Consider the following 19,630-nt stretch of genomic DNA (forward strand, 5'->3'; position numbering starts at 1 on the left):
AAGAGTTACTGAAACTCCTCCTAGCACTCTCCCAAGCAATACAGAAGAGAATCCCAAAGGAGAGTGCAAGGCCATTGATGTAATCAACATGGCCGAAACATTAGAAGAGGAGGAGGACGTGAATCCCAATGAGGAAGACCTCAGGGAACGTCCATTGGTCAGTAAGGAACACCCTAATGAGAAACCAAAGGAATCTGAGGCTCATACAGAGACCATAGAGATTCCATTGGACCTCCTTTTACCATTCATGAGCTCTGATGCCTATTCATCTTCTAAAGAGGATGAAGACATTGTTGAAGGGCAAGTTGCCCAATATTTAGGAGCAATCATGAAGCTGAATGCCAAGCTGTTTGGTAATGAGACTTGGGAGGAAGAACCTCCCTTGCTCACCAATGAACTGAATACATTGGTTCAGCAAACTTTACCTCAAAAGAAACACGATCCTGGTAAATTCTTAATACCCTGTACCATAGGCACCATGACCTTTGAGAAAGCTCTGTGTGACCTGGGGTCAGGGATAAACATGATGCCACTCTCTGTAATGGAGAAATTGGGAATCTTTGAGGTACAAGCTGTTAAATTCTCATTAGAGATGGCAGATAAATCTATGACAAAGGCTTATGGACTAGTAGAGGACGTGCTAGTGAAGGTTGAAGGCCTTTACATCTCTGCTAACTTCATAATCCTAGACACTAGGAGGGATGAGGATGAATCCATCATCCTAGGAAGACCTTTCCTAGCCACAGCAAGAGCTGTGATTGATGTCGACAGAGGAGAGTTGATCCTTCATGTGAATGAAGAATGCCTTGTAGTAAAGACTCAAGGTTTTTCCTCTGTAACTGTTCTGAGGGTTACCTGAAACTATAGGTCGATCTCGGATGAGATCTTCTACGCTGATCGGAGCTGCGGGGTCCGATCTGAGGGAGGTGGTTGGAGTCGTTGTGGCTGACTCATTAGACTTGGTGAGGATGCTGATCCTTCGTTCCCAGAGGGTGGGGGGTACCTGCAAGGGACTCCGATGCTTAAGTTAGCAAGGGTATTAAGCAGGTATTGAGTAGAATCAGAGTATGAGTTATACCTGGGTGCTCCAGTGTATTTATAGTGATGAGGCGTGACCTTTTTAGATAAGATAAGTTAGTTATCTTATCTTATCTTTCCTTCTAGGTGAGGTCAGCTTATCTTCATGGGAACCGCCCTTCTCTTTGTAGGCTTGGACTGCCTTTGGATCCGGGCCGTGTTCCTCTACCTGGTCCCTTTATTGGGCTTTCCTGTTGATTTGGCCGACCTCTTTGATAAGAGATCAGATGGTCGGACCTAAAGAGGTCGGTCACTTTGTCGCTAAATCATCCCAGGTCGGATAGCTCGACCCAGGGTATGAAAAGTGCCCCTGCTCGAGCTCGGTCTTTCTGACCCCTTTTTTAGGTGAAGCCGAGCTCGGGCATTTTGTCGACTTCTTCCTTGTAGAGCTCCTTTTGAATGTGGAACGTTTCGCTTCCACTGAGAGCGTGCGCCTTTGTATTATCGTGCCAGCCTTGAGAACGTGCGAGGGTTTTAATGCCCTCGTTAATTGGTTTTTAATGCCCCTATTTTCTTTTCCTTTATTTCAAATTTTGTATCCAAGAGACGGTTTTCTTTTTCCTGTAACTTCCCTTCTTTTTCGCCATTTCCTGTCCTGCATTCCTCATTGGCATTCACTGGTGCTTCTGCTTCGCGGTCAATTCTTGCTGCTCTGCTCTGCTTTTCAGCTTTTTTCTTCAAAGCTTTCCTCCTTCTTCCAGGTTGGTTTTGCTTTCTCTTCACCATTTATTTCTGCTACTTTGTTTTTGACTCTCTGATGACGCTCTGATTTTGTGTGTTTAGAAAGTTTGGACCTTTTCCTTAGTTTCTGTACTTGGTTTATTGCTGTGATGCCTATTTCCTGGTCTTCTTTCATCCTTATGCATGTTTTGGGTGATTTTCCTGGTTTTGGCTTCTTTTTAGGGCTTCGTGTGTTGTCGTTGATTTCCGTACTGCTATTTCGAAAAAGGTTGCTCCTTTGATAACTTGTTTTTCGTTGATGACTTTTCTTTGATAGAGACGATGGTTTTTGATGACTTTCCTTTGACCTTTGCCTTTTTCTCCTTAGGACGCTATTTTGTTTGAAAAGAGGGTTTATCTTTGTAGCTTTTTCTGAGACTTCACTCTGTCATTACCTCCAAAGGATGCCCCTGGACCTTGGTGTGCGTCTTGGGGTTTTCCTTTTACTGCTTTGTGTGCTTAAGGTCGTGTTTGTCCGAGTTGCTCCATTTTGTCCGAACTTGCTTTTTTTTGGGGGTTAGTAACCCGTTTCCTTTTCTTTGTAGGATTAGTTGGCCATGTCGTCTCGCAAAAATGTTGTCGAAGCGTCCTCTAAGGTTCCCGAGGGGATGTCCGACTGGTTGAACTCCCTGGTGTTGCTGTGTGTATCCCTAGCTAATGCGGAATTCTGTACGGAGCTTAGGAAACACCATCGGATATGTAGTAGTGAGGATCAAGAACGTAACTATGAGTTGGTGGCACCCGATTCTAATGACAGGGTCTGTTTTCCTACTTCGACCCAGGGAGAGCGTCCTTTCTTTTATGCATACGATTTCTTCTTTAGCCAGATGGATATTACCTTTCCTTTTACTTCCTTTGAGGTCGACCTGTTGTGGTCTTGCAACGTGGCCCCATCTCAGCTTCATCCGAATTCTTGGGACTTTATTAAAATTTTTCAGATGGTTTGTCATGAGTTTGGTGTTAAGCCCTCTTTAACCCTTTTTCTGTATCTCTTTGTGTTGACCAAGCCTGGGACTACCAAAAAGAAAGCTTCTTGGATTTCTTTTAGGTCGGCCCAGGGACATAAAGTCTTCTCCATGTATGATGAGTCTTTTCGCGATTTTAAGAATTACTTCTTCATGATCCGAGCTGTTGAGGGAGCTCGTCCTTTCTTCCTGGATGAGAATAGCGAGCCTTGTTTTCCTTTAGAGTGGCAAAGGAACGTAGTTGTGTCTAGGTATACCTGGGAGATGTTAGACGAGGTTGAGCAGGCCTTTGTTACTGCCTTAGAGGATATTTAGGGGGAACCTCCTTATCTCGAGACCAAGAAATTTCTGGGGGATCCATCCTTGATTCGTGCTGTGCTGGGTATTTTATGAATTGTGTTCTCATGTCTTTTGTTCTCTGCTTTCTTTTCTATGTATTCATAAGTCGTTTGTATTTTTCTTGTTTTTCAGAGATGTTAAAGAATAATGACTCACTGAAGGCCTTTAAGAAGGCAAGGAAGGCTACCGCGGCTCAGAACATCCCGGCCAAGGTAGTCGGGGAAGGGTCCTCCCAAGTTTTGTCGAGGCCGTCCGTCCCGAGCTCTCATGGGCCGAGAAGGATGATCCTGATTCCCCGGGTTCGTTTGGCTGACCCGCCTCCGACTTCAGTGGGTACCTCTGCTCCTCTAGTTGCTCCTCCTCCAAAAAGACCTCGGATTGTCGAACCGTTTAATCTTGGTCCTCCCGAATTTGATGCAGTTGGGTTTGTAGACCAACAGATTGCTCCCTATGGTGTTATGCCTACCGATGATGTATCCATTCTTCGTCATTTAGAATTTATTACTTGGAGTGGTATTACTCTGGCACACATGGGAGCGGCTTTATACCGCACTGCTCAAGATCTTCCTATTCACGCTACCAATGCTTTTATGGAGGAGGAAAAATCAAAATTTGACCGAATCAAGGGTTTGAAGGAGGACCTTGAGGTGGAAGTAGCCGAGATGAAAAAAGAGCTGAAGGGGGAGAAGGCCCGGGCTGTTGGTCTGGCGGCTGCCGCACAACTGGCTGAGGATACGGCTCAAAAACATAAGGATAGCTATGTTACTACTTATAGAGAGGTGATGGAGCTCAGGAGTAGGTTGGAATCTGTTCAGGCCGATTACTCTGAACTTCAAAGTCATCTCGTAGGTAGTGTTACTGCGGCTTATGAGAATCTGAAAGAGCAATTCCGAGTTCTTGCGCCAGATCTCAACCTTTTCCTTATTAGCTTGGACAATATTGTTAGGGATGGTAAGATTGTTCCTGACGATCCCGACGATGATGATGATGATCGCCCTTCACTACCTGCTACCAAGACCTCTACCATGCTGACTTCTCCTACTTCTACTGCCGGGATCAGCCGCCCGGAAGGGGAACCGGATTGCCAAATCTTGAATCGAGATGACGGCACGGTAGATGCGGTGCCTCTTCAGGCTCGTCCTCCTTCACCCCAAGTTGATGCTATTGAGAAATCTTCTAATGTTGACTGGGTTTTCTTCCTGTTTAATGTTGATAGCCCGGCTTGTGGGCTTTTGAACTCTTTATTTTTGTAAATGGTGTTTTGCTGACTGTTAATACTTTTTGGGTTGCTTGTTTAGCAACTTTTATTTTGAAAAAACAAAGTAGTTCCCGAGCTTCTGGGACTGATTTTGGCGGCCTCTGGAGTTTGCTATTATCATAACTTAGTAGTTTTTATATCGTGTCTGCTTGCACTCGTCTTGGTACCTTTTGGCTTGGTTTTGATTGCTTTTGGACCTCATTCACGTCTCTTCGGGGGGACTATTGTAATTTGTGTCCTGAGCCTTGCATCGTGTCGGGTCCTGTCGATTTACTAGGTAATCCTTTTTCTCGGATCTTGTTCAGATCTCTTTTGGGGATTACCTTTCGTAGCTTTACATCTTTCTGGGCCGACTTCATCGTGTCGGGCCTTGTCGAGTTACTAGGTAATCCTCTTTCTTGGATCTTGTTCAGATCTCTTTCAGGGATTACTTTTATAACTCTTTGTTGCTTGGACCGACTTTGTCATGTCGGGCTTTTCCGAGTTATTTCTGTAATCCTCTTTCTTGGACCTTGTTCAGGTCTCTTTCAGGGATTACTTTTATAACTCTTTGTCGTTTGGACCGACTTCGTCATGTCGGGCTCTTTCGAGTTATTTCTGTAATCCTCTTTCTTGGACCTTGCTCAGGTCTCTTTCAGGGATTACTTTTATAACTCTTTGTCGTTTGGACCGACTTCGTCATGTCGGGCTCTTTCGAGTTATTTCTGTAATCCTCTTTCTTGGACCTTGCTCAGGTCTCTTTCAGGGATTACTTTTATAACTCTTTGTTGCTTGGACCGACTTCGTCATGTCGAGCTCTTCCGAGTTATTTCTGTAATCCTCTTTCTTGGACCTTGCTCAGGTCTCTTTCAGGGATTACTTTTATAACTCTTTGTCGTTTGGACCGACTTCGTCATGTCAGGCTCTTCCGAGTTATTTCTGTAATCCTCTTTCTTGGACCTTGCTCAGGTCTCTTTCAGGGATTACTTTTATCACTCTTTGTTGCTTGGACCGACTTCATCATGTCGAGCTCTTCCAAGTTATTTCTGTAATCCTCTTTCTTGGACCTTGCTCAGGTCTCTTTCAGGAATTACTTTCATAACTCTTGTAGTGAGCCGACCTTTGTCGTTTTGGGCCCTTCTAAGTTATAGCAATCCTCTTTTATAGGGTTGGCCAGACCTCTTTCTAGGGATTTACTGATAACTTTTAGTCGACGCGACTGGTCCGACTTGTTATTGTCGGTCCGTCAGTAAGTTATTTTGTAGCAATCCATTTTGGTAAGACCTCGTCAGGTCTTTTCTATGGATCACTTTCGATAACTTCTTGCCTTATTCTGTTTTCACTTTTGTCGATTTTTGTAGAAATTGGGTTTTAACCCTCGTATGTTCAACCTCTGATGAATTTGGTTTTCATCTTTGCGGGTCTTTTGTCGCGATCATGCAGTGAATTCGATTTTCACTTTTGCCGATCTGTAGCTTTATAATCGGACGGTGAATGTTTCAGATTAATGCGGCTTGAAAACTTGTAGAGAATCTGAATAAAATTTATTCAAAAGAAAATGCAAATATATACATGTAGGGGTTTTTCATTAAGTTAGGTAGTTAGCAGGCCTTGGCTTGGCGCCTCATTAAAAACCTTTTCAAGAAAAAGAGTGCGCCTTATCCTAAGGTCCTTTATCACCCTTAACTATAGTACGTTCTTAGGTTGTAGACATGCCACGACCTGGGAAGCTCTCGTCCGTCGAGTTCGGACAGCCTGTAGCAGCCTTTTCTGAGTATTTCCATGACTCGGTAAGGTCCTTTCCAGTTTGCTGCCAGCTTTCCTTCTCCAGGTCGAGTCGTTCCCTATATCATTTCGGATTAGGACGAGGTCATTTTCCATGAAGGCCCGCTGTATCACCTTTTGATTGTATCTTGAAGCCATTCGCCTTTTTAATGCCTCTTCCCTGATTTGAGCTCTTTCTTGAACTTCTGGGAGTAGGTCGAGTTCTTCCCTTTGGAGTTGGGAGTTAGCTTCCTCATTATAGTAGATTGCCTTGTGCGACCTTTCTTCAATCTCTACTGGGATCATTGCTTCTATTCCGTAGGTGGTGCACGAAATTGTGATCTCCAGGCTCGAACAATCCCTGGTAAAGGCTCCAAAAACTTGGTGCTCTGATCTCAATACATAATTGTCACAACTTCGATACAACTAACCAGCAAGTGCACTGGGTCGTCCAAGTAATACCTTACGTGAGTAAGGGTCGAATCCCACGGAGATTGTTGGTATGAAGCAAGCTATGGTCACCTTGCAAATCTCAGTTAGGCAGATATAAATTGATAATGGTGTTTTTGAATACTAATTAATAGAATAGGGATAGAAATATTTATGTAATTCATTGGTGAGAATTTCAGATAAGCGAATGGAGATGCTTTCGTTCCTCTGAACCTCTGCTTTCCTGCTATCTTCATCCAATCAGTCTTACTCCTTTCCATGGCTGGCTTTATGTGATACATCACCATTGTCAACGGCTACTTTCGGTCATCTCTCGGGAAAATGATCCAATGCCCTGTCACGGCACGGCTAATCGTCTGGAGGCATCACCCTTGTCAATGGCTTCATCTTATCCTCTCAGTGAAAATGATCAACGCACCCTGTTACGGCACGGCTATTCATCTGTCGGTTCTCGATCATGCTGGAATAGGATTTACTATCCTTTTGCGTCTGTCACTAACGCCCTGCAATCGCGAGTTTGGAGCTCGCCACAGTCATTCATTCATTGAATCCTACTCGGAATACCACAGACAAGGTTTAGACCTTCCGGATTCTCTTGAATGCCACCATCATTCTAGCTTACGCCACGAAGATTCTGGTTAGGAGATCTAAGAGATACTCATTCAGTCTAAGGTAGAACGGAAGTGGTTGTCAGGCACGCGTTCATAGGGAATGATGATGATTGTCACGTTCATCACATTCAGATTGAAGTACGAATGAATATCTTAGAAGCGAAACAAGATGAATTGAATAGAAAATAGTAGTACTTTGCATTAATCTTTGAGGAACAGCAGAGCTCCACACCTTAATCTATGGAGTGTAGAAACTCTACCGTTAAAAATACATAAGTGAGAGGTCCAGGCATGGCCGAGATGGCCATCCCCTCTGATCTAAGAACCAGGCGTCCAAAGATGGTCAAAAAGACTCAAAGATGGTTCAAAAGATGTCTAATACAATAGTAAAAGGTCCTATTTATAATAAACTAGCTACTAGGGTTTACATGAGTAAGTAATTGATGCATAAATCCACTTTCGGGGCCCACTTGGTGTGTGCTTGGGCTGAGCTTGAGTGTTGCACGTGTAGAGGTCCTTTTGTGGAGTTGAACGCCAGCTTTTGTGCCATTTCTGGCGTTCAACTCTGGTTTTGGCTCCTTTTCTGGCGCTGGACGCCAGATTTGGGCAGAGAGCTGGCGTTGAACGCCAGTTTGCGTCGTCTAAACTTGGCCAAAGTATGGACTATTATACATTGCTGGAAAGCCCTGGATGTCTACTTTCCAACGCAATTGGAAGCGCGCCATTTCGAGTTCTGTAGCTCCAGAAAATCCACTTTGAGTGCAGGGAGGTCAGAATCCAACAGCATCAGCAGTCCTTCTTCAACCTCTGAATCTGATTTTTGCTCAAGTCCCTCAATTTCAGTCAGAAAATACCTGAAATCACAGAAAAACACACAAACTCATAGTAAAGTCCAGAAATGTGAATTTAACATAAAAACTAATGAAAACATCCCTAAAAGTAACTAGATCCTACTAAAAACATACTAAAAATAATGCCAAAAAGCGTATAAATTATCCGCTCATCACAACACCAAACTTAAATTGTTGCTTGTCCCCAAGCAACTGAAAATCAAATAGGATAAAAAGAAGAGAATATACTATAAATTCCAAACTATCAATGAAACATAGCTCCAATCAAATGAGCGGGACTTATAGCTTTTTGCCTCTTGAATAGTTTTGGCATCTCACTTTATCCATTGAGGTTCAGAATGATTGGCATCTATAGGAACTCGGAGTTCAGATAGTGTTATTGATTCTCCTAGTTCAGTATGATGATTCTTGAACACAGCTTCTTTATGAGTCTTGGTCGTGGCCCTAAGCACTTTGTTTTCCAGTATTACCACCGGATACATAAATGCCACAGACACATAATTGGGTGAACCTTTTCAGATTGTGACTCAGCTTTGCTAAAGTCCCCAATTAGAGGTGTCCAGGGTTCTTAAGCACACTCTTTTTTTGCTTTGGACCTTGACTTTAACCGCTCAGTCTAAAGTTTTCACTTGACACCTACACGCCACAAGCACATGGTTAGGGACAGCTTGGTTTAGCCGCTTAGACCAGGATTTTATTCCTTTAGGCCCTCCTATCCACTGATGCTCAAAACCTTGGGATCCTTTTTATTTGCCCTTGCCTTTTGGTTTTAAGGGTTATTGGCTTTTTGCTCTTGCCTCTTGGTTTTAAGAGCTTTTGGCTTTTTCTGCTTGCTTTTTCTTTCTATTTTTTTTTCGCCTATTTTTTTTTTCTGCAAGCTTTGTTCTTTGCTGCTTTTTCTTGTTTCAAGAATCATTTTTATGATTTTTCAGATTATCAAATAACATGTCTCCTAGTCATTATTCTTTCAAGAGCCAACATATTTAACATTCTTAAACAACAACTTCAAAAGACATATGCACTGTTCAAGCATACATTCAGAAAACAAGAAGCATTGTCACCACATCAATATAATTAAACTAAGTTCAAGGATAAATTCGAAACTCATGTACTTCTTGTTCTTTTGAATTAAAACATTTTTCATTTAAGAGAGGTGATGGATTCATAGGACATTCATAACTTTAAGACAAAGTTACTAACTACTAATGATCATGTAATGAAGACACAAACATAGATAAGCACATAACATAGAAAACGAAAAACAGAAGAAATAAGAACAAGGAATGAATCCACCTTAGTGATTATGGCGTTTTCTTGTTGAGGAACCAATGATGTCCTTGAGCTCTTCTATATCTCTTCCTTGTCTTTGTTGCTCCTCCTTCATTGCTATTTGATCTTCTCTTATTTCATGAAGGATGATGGAGTGCTCTTGATGTTCCACCCTTAATTGTCCTATATTGGAACTCAATTCTCCTAGGGAGGTGTTGATTTGCTTCCAATAGTTCTGTAGAGGAAAGTGCATTTGAGGCATCTCTGGGATCTCATGGTGATGAGCTTCATACGCCTCTTGAGTTCCATGAATGGGCTCTCTTGCTTGCTCCATCTTTTTCTTAGTGATGGGCTTGTCTTCTTTAATGAAGAGATCTCCCTCTATGTCAATCCCAGCCGAATTGCATAGGTGGCAAATAAGGTGAGGAAAGGCTAACCTTGCCATAGTGGAGGACTTGTCAGCCACCTTGTAGAGTTCTTGAGGTATAATCTCATGAACTTCCACCTCTTCTCCAATCATGATGCTATGGATCATGATGGCCCGGTCTATAGTAACTTCAGACCGGTTGCTAGTGGGAATGATTGAGCATTGAATGAACTCCAACCATCCTCTAGCTACAGGCTTGAGGTCCAATCTTCTTAGTTGAACCGGCTTACCTTTGGAGTCAATCTTCCATTAAGCTCCTTCTACACATATGTCCATAAGGACTTGATCCAACCTTTGATTAAAGTTGACCCTTCTAGTGTAGGGGCGTTCATCTCCTTACATCATAGGCAAGTTAAACGCCAACCTCACATCTTCCGGACTAAAATCTAAGTATTTCCCCCGAACCATTGTAACATAGTTCTTTGGATCCGGGTTCTTACTTTGATCATGGTTCTTGGTGATCCATGCATTGGCATAGAACTCTTGAACCATTAAGATGCCGACTTGTTGGATGGGATTTGTTAGAACTTCCCAACCTCTTCTTTGAATTTCATGTCGGATCTCCGGATACTCATTTCTTTTGAGTTTGAAAGGGACCTCAGGGATCACCTTCTTCTTGGCCACAACATCATAGAAGTGGTCTTGATGGGCTTTGGAGATGAACCTTTCCATCTCCCATGACTCGGATGTGGAAGCTTTTATCTTCCCTTTCCCCTTTTTAGAGGATTCTCCGGTCTTAGGTGCCATCAATGGTAATGGAAAAACAAAAAGCTTATGCTTTTACCACACCAAACTTAGAATATTGCTCGCCCTCGAGCAATAAAAGAAAGAATAGATGAAGAAGAAGAAAAAATGGAGGAGAGGGAGGGTGGGGAGTGTTTCGGCCAAGAAGGGTGTAGAGGGGTGTGTTGTGTGAATTTGATGAAGAATGGAGGGCTTTATATAGGGAAGGGAGGGGGGAAAGGTTTTGGCCATATGGGTGGGATTGGGTGGGAAATTGGTTTTGAATTTTGAAGGTAGGTGGGGTTTAAGAGGTAGGTTTATGGGAAAGAGTGGATGGATGTGAGTGGTGAAGAGGTGATGGGGAAGAGAGTTTGAGGTGATTGGTTAAGGGTTTTTGGGGAAGAGTGTTTATGGGGTTGTGTGAAAGAGAGTGGTGAGAAGAAGTGAGTGGAGGTAGGTGGGGATCCTATGGGGTCCACAGATCCTGAGGTGTTCAAGGATTTACATCCTTGCACCCATTAGGCATGTAAAAATGCCTTTGCACACAACTCTGGGCGTTCAGCGCCAGGTTGGTGGCCATTTTGGGCGTTCAACGCCCATTTGCTGCCATTTCTGGTGTTGAACGCCAGAACCATGCTTGTTCTGGGCGTTCAGCGCCAGGTTGCTGCCCATTTTGGGCGTTCAGCGCCAGAACCATGCTCTGTTCTGGCGCTGAACGCCAGACAGATGCTCCTCCAGGGTGTGATTTTTCTTCTGCTGTTTTTGATTCCGTTTTTGATTTTTTTGTTTATTTTGTGGCTCCACATGATCATGAACCTATAAAGACATATAACTAAGAAAAATATAGTTAGATAAATAGAAATTGGGTTGCCTCCCAACAAGCGCTTCTTTAATGTCAATAGCTTGACAGTGGGCTCTCATGGAGCCTCACAGATGTTCAGAGCATTGTTGAGACTCTCCAACACCAAACTTAGAGTTTGGATATGGGAGTTCAACACCAAACTTAGAGTTTGGTTGTGGCCTCCCAACACCAAACTTAGAGTTTGACTGTGGGGGCTCTGGTTGACTCTGTTTTGAGAGAAGCTTTTTCTGCTTCCTCTCCATGGGTGCAGAGAGAGATCCTTGAGTTGTAAACACAAGGTTGTCCTTATTCAATTGAAGGATCAGTTCTCCTCTGTCCACATCAATCACAACTCTTGCTGTGGCTAGGAAAGGTCTTCCTAGGATGATGGATTCATCCTCTTCCTTTCCAGTATCTAAGACTATGAAATCAGCAGGGATGTAAAGGCCTTCAACCTTTACTAACACGTCCTCTACTTGTCCATAAGCCTGTTTTCTTGAATTGTCTGCCATCTCTAATGAGATTTTAGCAGCTTGCACCCCATAGATTCCCAGTTTCTCTATTACAGAGAGGGGCATGAGGTTTATTCCTGAACCAAGGTCACACAGAGCCTTAAAGATCATGGTGCCTATGGTACATGGTATTATGAACTTTCCAGGATCCTGTCTCTTCTGAGGCAATGTCAGTTGTTCCAGATCTCTTAGTTCATTGATGAACAAGGGAGGTTCAACTTCCCAAGTATCAATGCTAAATAATTTGGCATTCAGCTTCATGATTGCACCAAGAAACTTGGCAGTTTGCTCTTCAGTAACATCCTCATTCTCTTCAGAAGAGGAATACTCATCAGAGCTCATGAAGGGCATAAGGAGGTTCAATGGAATCTCTATGGTCTCTAGATGAGCCTCAGAGTCCTTTGGTTCCTTAGAGGGAAGCTCCTTATTGATCACTGGACATCCCAGGAGGTCTTCCTCCTTGGGATTCACGTCCTCCACTCCCCTTGTAGGTTCGGCCATGGTGCTTATGTCAATGGCCTTGCACTCTCCTTTTGGGTTCTCTTCTGTATTGCTTGGGAGAGTACTGGGAGGGATTTCAGTGATCCTTTTACTCAACTGGCCCACTTGTGCTTCTAGATTTCTAATGGAAGATCTTGTTTCATTCATGAAACTTACAGTGGCCTTAGATAGATCAGAGACTAAATTTGCTAAATTAGAAGTATTTTGTTCAGAGTTCTCTGTCTGTTGCTGAGTGGATGATGGAAAAGGTTTATTATTGTTAAACCTGTTTCTTCCACCATTATTAAAGCCTTGTTGAGGCTTTTGATCCTTCCATGAGAAATTTGGATGATTTCTCTATGATGAGTTATAGGTGTTTCCATAAGGTTCACCTAAGTAATTTACCTCTGCTATTGCAGGGTTCTCAGGATCATAAGCTTCTTCTTCAGGAGAAGCCTCTTGAGTACTGTTGGATGCAGCTTGCATTCCATTCAGACTCTGAAAAATCATATTGACTTGCTGAGTCAATATTTTGTTCTGAGCCAATATGGCATTCAGAGTATCAACTTCAAGAACTCCCTTCTTCATAGGCGTCCCATTACTCACAGGATTCCTTTCAGAAGTGTACATGAACTGGTTATTAGCAACCATGTCAATGAGTTCTTGAGCTTCTGCAGGCATTTTCTTTAGGTGAATGGATCCACCTGCAGAAGTGTCCAGTGACATCTTTGATAGCTCAGATAAACCATCATAGAATATATCCAGGATGGTCCATTCTGAAAGCATGTCAGAAGGACACTTTTTGGTCAACTGTTTGTATCTTTCCCAAGCTTCATAGAGGGATTCACCTTCTTTCTGTCTGAAGGTTTGAACATCAGCTCTAAGCTTGCTCAGCTTTTGAGGAGGAAAGTACATGGCTAAGAAAGCCGTGACCAGCTTATCCCAAGAGTTCAGGCTGTCTTTGGGTTGAGAATCCAACCATAATCTAGCTCTGTCTCTTATAGCAAAAGGGAAAAGCATGAGCCTGTAGACTTCAGGATCTACTCCATTAGTCTTAACAGTATCACATATCTACAAGAATTCAGTTAAGAACTGAAAAGGATCTTCAGATGGAAGTCCATGAAACTTGCAGTTCTGCTGCATCAGAGAAACTAATTGAGGTTTCAGCTCAAAGTTGTTTGCTCCAATGGCAGGAATTGAGATGCTTCTTCCATGTAAATTGGAATTAGGTGCAGTAAAGTCACCAAGCATCTTCCTTACATTATTATTATTTTCGGCTGCCATCTCCTCTTCCTGTTCAAAAATTTCTGAAAGGTTATCTCTGGATTGTTGTAATTTAGCTTCTCTTAATTTTCTCTTCAGAGTCCTTTCAGGTTCTGGATCTGCTTCAACAAGAATGTTCTTGTCGTTGCTCCTACTCATATGACAAAGGAGAGGACACGGAAAAATAATAATAATAATAGAGATCCTTTATACCACAGTATAGAGATCCCTGTGTGAGTAGAAGAAGAGGGGGAGACAAAGAATGTAATGTAATGGAAGAAACACAACTGTGAGGAGGGTTGAGATGTGAGATGAGATGTTAGTAAATGAATAAATAAATAGAATAAGATGGGAGATGGAGAATTTTCAAAAAATATTTTTGAAAAAGAGTTAGTGATTTTCGAAAATGGTTTTTGAAAAATGTTAGTATTTTTTGAAAATTTTTAAAATCAAAAATAAAAATAAAAATAAAAATAATTAGTTAATTAAAAAGAAATTTTTGAAAAAGAGGGAAGATTTTTTCGAAAATTAGAGAGAGAGAGTTAGTTAGGTAGTTTTGAAAAAGATAAGAGACAAACAAAAAAGTTAGTTAGTTAGTTGAAACACATTTTGAAAAGATAAGAAGTTAGGAAGTTAGAAAAGATATTTTGAAATCAAATTTTTGAAAAAGATAAGATAGGAAGATATTTGGAAAAGATATGATTGAAATTAGTTTTTGAAAAAGATTTGATTTTTAAAAATCAAAATTAATGACTTGATTCACAAGAAATCACAAGATATGATTCTAGAACTCAAAGTTTGAATCTTTCTTAACAAGTAAGTAACAAACTTGAAATTTTTGAATCAAAACATTAATTGTTTATGTTATTTTCGAAAATTTGATCTAAAAATAAGAAAAAGATTTTTGAAAAATATTTTTGGAATTTTCGAAAATAACTAAGAAATTTGAAAAAGATTTGATTTTTGAAAAAGATTTTGAAAAAGGTGAGATTTTTAAATTGAAAATTTGATTTGACTCATGAAAACAACTAGATTTTAAAAATTTTTGAAAATGTCAATTCAAATTTTCGAATTTGATGATGAGAAAAAGAGAAAGATTTTTTTTTTTTATTTTTGAATGTTTATGATGAGAGGAAAAACATGAAAATTATGCAATGCATGAAATTTTTAGATCAAAACAATGAATGCATGCAAGAATGCTATGAATGTCAAGATGAACACCAAGAACACTATGAAGATCATGATGAACATCAAGAACACATTTTTGAAAAATTTTTAATGCAAAGAAAAACATGCAAGACACCAAACTTAGAATTCTTTAATGCTTAGACACTAAGAATTCAAGAATGCATATGAAAAACAAGAAAGGACACAAAACATGCAAATGCAAAGATCAAACAAGAAGACTTACCAAGAACAACTTGAAGATCATGAAGAACACTATGAATGCATGAATTTTCGAAAAATGCAAGATGCATATGCAATTGACACCAAACTTATGATATGCCTCAAGACTCAAACAAGAAACACAAAAAATATATATATATTTTTTATTTTTATGATTTTCAAAATTTTTTTTGGATTTTTATTTATTTTTCGAAAATTATTATGAAAAAGAAAAAAATAAGGATTCCAAAATTTTTAATATGAATTCCAGGAATCTTGCCATATTAGTCTAAAGCTTCAGTCCAGGAATTAGACATGGCTCACTAGCCAGCCAAGCCTTCAATGAAAGCTCCAGTCCAAAACACTAGACATGGCCAATGACCAGCCAAGCTTCAGCAAACATAGATACCTCTCATGTATACAACAGCTGATATTTCATCCAACTTCATATACTTATAAGTGGAAGCCTCAGTCCAAATGAATTTAGACATGGCTTTACAGCCAGCCAGGCTTCACATGCTTCATGAAACACTAGAATTCATTCTTAAAAATTTTGAATAAAATTTTTGAAAACATTTTTATATTATTTTTTTCGAAAACAAAGGAGAAAATTTTGAAATATTTTTGAAAAAAAATTTTTTTGAAAATAAAATAAAAAGAAAATTACCTAATCTGAGTAACAAGATGAACCGTCAGTTGTCCATACTCAAACAATCCCCGGCAACGGCGCCAAAAACTTGGTGTTGTTGCCGGGATTGGGATCTCAGATGATTCTTGGCGCCAAACAGGAACAATTAAGTCCCTGGCAACGGCGCCAAAAACTTGGTGCACGAAATTGTGATCTCCAGGCTCGAACAATCCCTGGTAAAGGCTCCAAAAACTTGGTGCTCTGATCTCAATACATAATTGTCACAACTTCGATACAACTAACCAGCAAGTGCACTGGGTCGTCCAAGTAATACCTTACGTGAGTAAGGGTCGAATCCCACGGAGATTGTTGGTATGAAGCAAGCTATGGTCACCTTGCAAATCTCAGTTAGGCAGATATAAATTGATAATGGTGTTTTTGAATACTAATTAATAGAATAGGGATAGAAATATTTATGTAATTCATTGGTGAGAATTTCAGATAAGCGAATGGAGATGCTTTCGTTCCTCTGAACCTCTGCTTTCCTGCTATCTTCATCCAATCAGTCTTACTCCTTTCCATGGCTGGCTTTATGTGATACATCACCATTGTCAACGGCTACTTTCGGTCATCTCTCGGGAAAATGATCCAATGCCCTGTCACGGCACGGCTAATCGTCTGGAGGCATCACCCTTGTCAATGGCTTCATCTTATCCTCTCAGTGAAAATGATCAACGCACCCTGTTACGGCACGGCTATTCATCTGTCGGTTCTCGATCATGCTGGAATAGGATTTACTATCCTTTTGCGTCTGTCACTAACGCCCTGCAATCGCGAGTTTGGAGCTCGCCACAGTCATTCATTCATTGAATCCTACTCGGAATACCACAGACAAGGTTTAGACCTTCCGGATTCTCTTGAATGCCACCATCATTCTAGCTTACGCCACGAAGATTCTGGTTAGGAGATCTAAGAGATACTCATTCAGTCTAAGGTAGAACGGAAGTGGTTGTCAGGCACGCGTTCATAGGGAATGATGATGATTGTCACGTTCATCACATTCAGATTGAAGTACGAATGAATATCTTAGAAGCGAAACAAGATGAATTGAATAGAAAATAGTAGTACTTTGCATTAATCTTTGAGGAACAGCAGAGCTCCACACCTTAATCTATGGAGTGTAGAAACTCTACCGTTAAAAATACATAAGTGAGAGGTCCAGGCATGGCCGAGATGGCCATCCCCTCTGATCTAAGAACCAGGCATCCAAAGATGGTCAAAAAGACTCAAAGATGGTTCAAAAGATGTCTAATACAATAGTAAAAGGTCCTATTTATAATAAACTAGCTACTAGGGTTTACATGAGTAAGTAATTGATGCATAAATCCACTTTCGGGGCCCACTTGGTGTGTGCTTGGGCTGAGCTTGAGTGTTGCACGTGTAGAGGTCCTTTTGTGGAGTTGAACGCCAGCTTTTGTGCCATTTCTGGCGTTCAACTCTGGTTTTGGCTCCTTTTCTGGCGCTGGACGCCAGATTTGGGCAGAGAGCTGGCGTTGAACGCCAGTTTGCGTCGTCTAAACTTGGCCAAAGTATGGACTATTATACATTGCTGGAAAGCCCTGGATGTCTACTTTCCAACGCAATTAGAAGCTCGCCATTTCGAGTTCTGTAGCTCCAGAAAATCCACTTTGAGTGCAGGGAGGTCAGAATCCAACAGCATCAGCAGTCCTTCTTCAACCTCTGAATCTGATTTTTGCTCAAGTCCCTCAATTTCAGTCAGAAAATACCTGAAATCACAGAAAAACACACAAACTCATAGTAAAGTCCAGAAATGTGAATTTAACATAAAAACTAATGAAAACATCCCTAAAAGTAACTAGATCCTACTAAAAACATACTAAAAACAATGCCAAAAAGCGTATAAATTATCCGCTCATCAGTAGGCTAATCAAAAAGGTGATTCCTTTGTGGTGGAATGTGGCGTCGTTCGGTATGCCCATAGGACTTGTGGGAGTTCTTCAGCCCATGCTCCCTTTGCGTCCTGTAATCTCCGTTTCAACCCGGCCAATATGACTTTGTTAGCTGCTTCGGCTTGTCCATTGGCTTGGGGATGTTCCACGGAGGTGAATTGTTGTTTTTTATTGAAGTCGGCTACTAATTTTCTAAAGCCTGTGTCGGTGAATTGGGTGCCATTGTCTGTAGTTATCGAGTGAGGGATCCCGAACCTTGTGATGATGTTCCTATACAGGAATTTCCGACTTCTTTGAGCCGTGGCATTAGCTAGAGGTTCTGCCTTGATCCATTTTGTAAAATAGTCCACCTCTACTATGAGGAACTTAACCTGCCCTGATCCTTGAGGGAAGGGTCCAAGAAGATCGAGTCCCCATTTTGCGAACGGCTAGGGTGAGGTAACGCTGATAAGTTCCTCCGGCGGGGCGATGTGAAGGTTGGCATGCTTCTGACATGGTGGGCATGTCTTTACGAATTCGGTGGCTTCTTTTTGTAGAGTTGGCCAATAAAATCCTGCTCGGAGTACCTTTTTGGTGAGTGCTTGTGCTCCGAGATGATTGCCGCAAATGCCGCTGTGTACTTCTTCTAGAACTTCCTTTGTGTTGGAAGTCGGCACACACTTTAGCAAAGGTGTTGAAATCCCTTTTGTGTACAAATTGTTGTTTATGATGGTGTAGTATTGCGCCTCCCGTTTGAGCATCTTTGCCTCCTTTTCTGCTGTGGGAAGTGTTCCTGCTTTGAGGTAGTTGATTATGGGAGACATCCATCCTTGATCCTGACCTGTTATAGCCAGGATATTTTCTTTTTCCGAGATTGACGGGTTCTGCAAGGTTTCTTGAATGAGGCTTCTGTTGTTGCCCCCTGGTTTGGTGCTGGCTAGTTTTGAGAGCGCGTCTGCTCGGGCGTTCTGTTCCCGGGGTATATGTCGAACTTCGTATTCTTCGATTTGTCTGAGCTGTTCCTTGGTTTTATCCAAGTATTTTTTCATGGTGGGGTCTTTAGCTTGGTAGCTCCCTGTTATTTGTGAAGTGACTACTTGTGAGTCACTGAAGATAATGAGTTTTTGAGCTCCAACCTCCCCAGCCAGCTTCAAACCTGCTAGTAATGCTTCGTATTCTGCTTGGTTGTTTGAGGCCAGGAACCCGAATTTGAGAGAGAGCTCGATTTGAGTTCCTTGGTTGCTTTCGATTATCACACCTGCGCCGCTTCCAGTTTTGTTTGAAGAGCCGTTGACGTAGAGATTCCATTCTACTGGGATTTTTGGAGTGTCTGTGAATTCCACAATGAAGTCGGCCAGGTATTGTGACTTGATTGCTGTCCAAGATTTGTATTGAAGGTCAAATTCAGACAAATCGACTGCCCACTGTAAGATTCTGCCTGCTAAGTTTGTTTTCTGCAAAATCTCTTTTATGGGCTGGTTGGTCCGAACCTTAATGGTATGAGCTTGAAAGTACGGTCGAAGTCGTCGGGATGTCAGAATGAGAGAATAGGCAAACTTCTCTATTTTTTGATAGTTCAGCTCGGATCCCTGTAGTGCCTTACTAATGAAATATACGGGTTGTTGTCCATTGTCGTCTTCTCGAACTAGCGCTGAGGCTACTGCTCGGTTTCCTACCGCGAGGTACAATATGAGCGGTTCCTCTTTCCGTGGTCGAGTCAGGATAGGTGGTTGCCCCAGGAATTTCTTGAAGTCCTAAAAGGCTTGTTCGCACTCCATTGTCCATTCAAACTTCCGTCCCTTCCTCAGGGTAGTGTAGAAAGGTAGAGACTTTATGGCCGATCCGGCCAAAAATCTGGACAAGGCTGCCAATCTTCCGTTTAGTTGTTGTACCTCTTTTACACAAGTCGGACTTTTCATGTCGAGTATGGCTCGGCATTTATCCGGGTTTGCTTCGATTCCTCTTTGTGTGAGCATAAAACCCAGGAATTTGCCGGCTTCTACGGCGAAGGTGCACTTTGCGGGATTGAGTCGCATGCCGTGCTTTCTTATAGTGTCGAATACCTTAGTCAGATCGGACAGTAGAGTTTCTTCACATTGCGTCTTTATTAACATGTCGTCTACGTAGACTTCCATGAC

The 19,630-nt window shown here is 41.7% G+C and overlaps 1 non-coding gene across 1 annotated transcript; it reads left to right on the forward strand.

Annotated features, from left to right (window-relative positions):
* Positions 1-13,046: 13,046 nt before the first annotated feature.
* LOC112760868 (small nucleolar RNA R71) lies at positions 13,047-13,154 on the forward strand. The gene has a single exon (XR_003181286.1). It is a non-coding gene; the product is annotated as a small nucleolar RNA R71 (small nucleolar RNA).
* Positions 13,155-19,630: the final 6,476 nt, after the last annotated feature.

Source organism: Arachis hypogaea, chromosome 16, assembly GCF_003086295.3.
Source record: "Arachis hypogaea cultivar Tifrunner chromosome 16, arahy.Tifrunner.gnm2.J5K5, whole genome shotgun sequence".
NCBI lineage: Eukaryota > Viridiplantae > Streptophyta > Magnoliopsida > Fabales > Fabaceae > Arachis > Arachis hypogaea.